The following is a 4,883-nucleotide window of genomic DNA, read 5'->3' on the forward strand; positions in this document are numbered from 1 at the left end:
AATAATTTTATTTAATAAAAGAATATATAATTGAATAATTTATTTTTTTTAGGATTAACTCAATTAACCATAATCCGTCCAAATACCTCAAATCTCAGTGGGGTGACTTGACTCGAATCAAGATCCTCGAATCAAGATCCTGTGACCATTTGCGGTCAATACCCCTTCAAAAAAGAGTTAGAGTGATTAAAATAATCATAATAAATTAATCATTTCAACCCTCTTGTGAGGGACACATACGATAAATGGTCACAGAAGACATGATCTCGACTTGACTCATGACCGACATCAAAATGAGCAATAACCGTTTCTAAAGGTCCCTTGAATGTTGTCTCAAAATTAAAAGGTTTTAAGTGAGAATCGATTTTAAACCCCTTATAACCAGTAAAATATCCCAATTCATTTTCCAGAAGAAACAAATATACTTCAAGACAAATTAATGATTTACAAGTATGCAGAGAATATAATCATAATTTCCTGTTACCTTAATAATAGTTAGCACTCACATCCAGTTGACCTCTGTTGATATATAGCTGCCTCGAACATCAATTGTATCTGGAAGATATCTACACACAAATAACACTAACCGATTTAACCAAGGTAAAAGTTAGTTATAACACTCACTGTTCATGGGTGTTTAAAATAAAATTGAAGTTAACACTATCCTTATCGTCATGACTCCGTTTTAACTTAAAACGTTTTTAGTGAAAATCGAACTTGAACTTGAGAACTTTAGTCTCGAAGGCCAAGGCCACTTAACGTGTTTTCAAATAGGATCAATATTTAGTGTGACTTACATTTCTTTCCTCTTCTCCACTGTTCAGGGCATCTTTAGCTATACACTGAAAGCTTGTTCAATATTTATGCCCTCTTTTGCAGATGTTTCAAAGTAAGGAATGTTTCCTTTTGAAGCGCACCAAGCTTTAGCCCTTTTCTCCGAGACCTGTAATAATAATAAATTTATTATAATACGAACCGAACATAAAGAGAATATATAAATAGCATTAATACATACCACTCTACTGTTTCCACCATCGATATTGGTCTTGTTTCCTATGACAACAAATGGAAAGTTTTCTGGATCCGAAGTGCTTCCCTATAGACAAAGTTCATCATTTCAATTTTCATAACCTTTGGAAGAGGAGGAGGATTACTAAATAGATCAAAGGAAAGAAACTTTCTTCGGGAAAAACGATGGGGAAGATACCTGGTTAAGAAACTCATCCCTCCAATGGTTAAGATTGTCAAATGACTTCATTACATTTACATCATACACAAGAACACAGCAATCAGCTCCTCTATAAAAAGCAACACCTAGACTTTGAAACCTTTCTTGCCCTGCTGTATCCCATATCTATCTGAAAAAGTTATAAACGGTCAGATCCATAGTTTCGCTAAACAGGTTAAGATGTTCGATGATTGTCACAGAGACTAAAACCTCAAACAAAACAAAAAATCAGTGGTTATTTACAACCAATGGTAGAAATTGAACACATTCTTTTTATGGCTAAGGGTTGAATGAGTGTGATGTAACTATTGTATAAATTACTATTTATGTTTCAAAATTAATAGTTTTATTCATTAATTGGTTTGGTTACAAGAGAATAACTAGGGTTAAGGTTACTATATAACCCTAGAAGAAGATGGACCGGGAAATTTAGTTCGGCTGGTAAGGAAATGAGAAGCGGTATAACAACACTACACTAAGTCTTCAAGACTCCAAGAAATAATTAGTTGGGCCAGCATAATTATTGGCAGAAAAATAATTAGACGGTTGGGATAATGAATAAGGAATAGACCCAATTACTGTTTGAAACTCGAACTTGAGACGTTTTAATCAAATGGGGCTCGAACTTTTTCTTTTTTTGAAAAAAACGACTTATCGTCATTTCATTAAAAATTCAAAAAGATGGAAAAAAACCAAATGAGTTTATGTATTTTTCTACAACAAGCTTAGAAAATTTTACTTCGTATCAATCCAATGAATTACACGTTTAACAAACAAATCAAAAATATTTATCTAACTAAAAGTTTTCCTTTCTCGTGATTTCTGTATATTTGATCTTCCAATTCCGACCAAGTGTCTTGTTCAGCTCAGTTGTAGGAATTCGTCTAAGAGTTTAAAGGTTTGTGCTGCTATCGAAAACAATGTCTTCCTACGTTTCTTCTTCACTTCTTCTGATTCTCGAGTGTAACCTTGCCTTTCTTTCTCACCAGATGTGGTAGACGATTGTATCGAAGCCACTTTTGAAAACGCTTGACCTAAAACTCTTTTTCTTTGCTATAATAATAGCTTCCTTTTTATCTCATCTCATTCCGTAGGCAGACTAACCATTTCCATACTTCTATCAAATGTCTTCCACAACTCTGATACGAAAGGACAAGAACCAAATAGATGATTCATTGTTTCTTCGTTTCCTTCGCACAACATGCACCTTTCGTTCGATATTTTCATGTATTTCTTGACTCGATCTCTTGTGTTCAACATTTCTCTAAATGTCAGCCATAAGATGAATTGGTGTCTCGAGATTACCTTTGTCGACCAGACCAGGGGGTACATTCCGCAATCTATTCTTTTTCTCTTATAATATTTCATACCTTGTTGGATATGAGCTTCCCATTATCTCCAACATCCCATGAGTGAATGTCAAGTCTGTTGTTGATTTGTTCAAAAATTTGTTGTTCTTCCGAAACTCTTCTAAACATTGAGTTCCACTTCCCGTCTTTTATATCTCTGATTTTTGCAACTCAACAGTCTCTTCTTATTCAAATATTTCTAAATTCTTCCTTAAGGATTAATGGTTGATTTTCTAACCACGGGTCATGCCAAAATATTGTGTTTCTCCCGTTTCCCAATCTGTTTCTGAGCTTGAAAATTTTCTTTAACACCCAGCTCATGTTTTCATTTTCCTTACTGGTTCATATGCTCGTTTCGTGTTTCATAATCTGTTATGCACTCATTTGATCCATAGTGATTATTGCTTGCGTTCGATGACCCAGAGATGTTTGTACGTTAACGCCTTGTTCCATTCCACGCAGTTTTTCAGTCCAATTTCTCCTTCCTCTTTCGGTTTATACAAGGCAGTCCATTTAACCCTTTTCCCGCTTTTGCCGCTGTTGTCCCATATAAAATTTCTCATTAGTGTATCACTATCAAACAATTTTCCATTGTGTCTTTTCCGTTAATTGGATGTTTTTTCGTCTATTTTATTGAGGAGCCAGTATATAATATTAGAAAAATGATTGGGAGAACGATTTTGGGGGAGCGACTTGTACAGCGAAAGTGACATCGCTGTTATAAGAAAGTGACCTCATTGTTATACAAAAGAGACCTCGTTGTTATATAAAAGGAACGAGGTCTCTTTTGTATAGAGGTCACTTTAGTATAACAACAAATGTCACTTTCGCTGTAGGAGTCACTCCCCCAAAATCATGCTCCCAATCATTCCTCATAATATTAATTTAATTGACCTTTTGGAAATAAGCAAATCATATTCTCTTTCTCCACATCTCCAATTGTTCTCTCTTCCTATGGGTTTCTCAAATCGGTTACCACCTTCACAAACCACCGCGTTACATATCTATCTAAATAAATCTCCAACTTTAACTTGTTATGGATCCTCTACGCTGCATCTGACGATCCATCATCGCCGCTGCAACTCTCTAACAAGTCAAAAAGGGTTGAGTAATAATGCAATGACTCGGTAAAATAAAACGATTAAGGAATATTGGACCGTTGTGGTTAGCTTCTTCCTCTCCCATTGTAACTATCTTCGGATTCATCTCTTTCACAGAATTTAACACTTTCTCAATTCCTCATTGTTGGGTTTTGCAACAACAAAACTATGGATCTTCTTCGAAATCAAACCTGTAACAAATCAGTTTCCAAATCGTCTATGACGACAAACAAATTACGAAGACTAAAATAGTACAAATCAATAAACGACAACACAATATACGTGGTTCAGTCAAAATCGACCTACGTCCACGAGAGGGATAAGTTTCACTAAATCAAAGAAATGTCAATAGTAGAAACTTACATGCCCTACTCTCAAATGAAAGAAGTGATTACACTAGGAATGATTGGACTACTCCACAATCAAAAGCTCCCCCAATCTTTCTCTTTGGATCAGCCAAAAAACAAGAAGAAGAAGGAAACCAGAAAACCCTAGATCTGTAATTCACTCTCTTTCAACCTTACTATATTATGAGAAAATACCAAAAAAAAATATTTATACTCTAACCCGTTTTCATAACAGAAAACCCTGACCCGTTTACCCAGAATTTAAAAAACTCGCCCGCAATGGCAAGGAACACCTCAACAATTCTCCCCCTTCCGAGCCATGGGAGAATGTTGCTATAAACATTCATCACCGTGACGCTTCCGCCAGAACCATTCCAGCTTTGGCACAACATATCTCATGCTTGCCTCTTGGCAAACCCTTTGTCATCATATCTGACTCGTTCTCATCTGTATGCACTTTCTCCAAGTATAACTCCTTCTTCTCGAGCACTTCACGGATCCAATGGTACCTTCTTTGGATGTGTTTTGACCGTGAATGGAAACTTGAATTCTTGCTCACGTGTATAGCACTTTGTGAGTCACCAAACACCAAAAACTTGTCTTGTGCAATGCTTATTTTTTCAAAAATTCTTTCATCCATCTCATTTCCTTACAACATTTAGTAATGACAATATATTCAATTTCTGTAGTAGACAAAGCAACACATTTCTGTAGACGAGATTGCCATGATACATCTCCTCCTCCAAAGGTAAACAAATATCCTAAAGTTGATCTCATAGTGTCAATATCACCACTCATATCTAAATCAGAAAACCCTTCAACATGTGGCTTTCCAGTACCATAACACAAAGCGTATTTG

At 35.7% G+C, this 4,883-nt stretch overlaps 1 pseudogene; it reads right to left on the reverse strand.

Moving 5' to 3' along the window:
* Window positions 1-495: 495 nt before the first annotated feature.
* Window positions 496-3,140, reverse strand: LOC124935401 (annotated as a pseudogene).
* Between the last annotated feature and the right edge of the window lie 1,743 nt (window positions 3,141-4,883).

This window comes from Impatiens glandulifera, chromosome 4 (assembly GCF_907164915.1).
Source record: "Impatiens glandulifera chromosome 4, dImpGla2.1, whole genome shotgun sequence".
Lineage (NCBI taxonomy): Eukaryota > Viridiplantae > Streptophyta > Magnoliopsida > Ericales > Balsaminaceae > Impatiens > Impatiens glandulifera.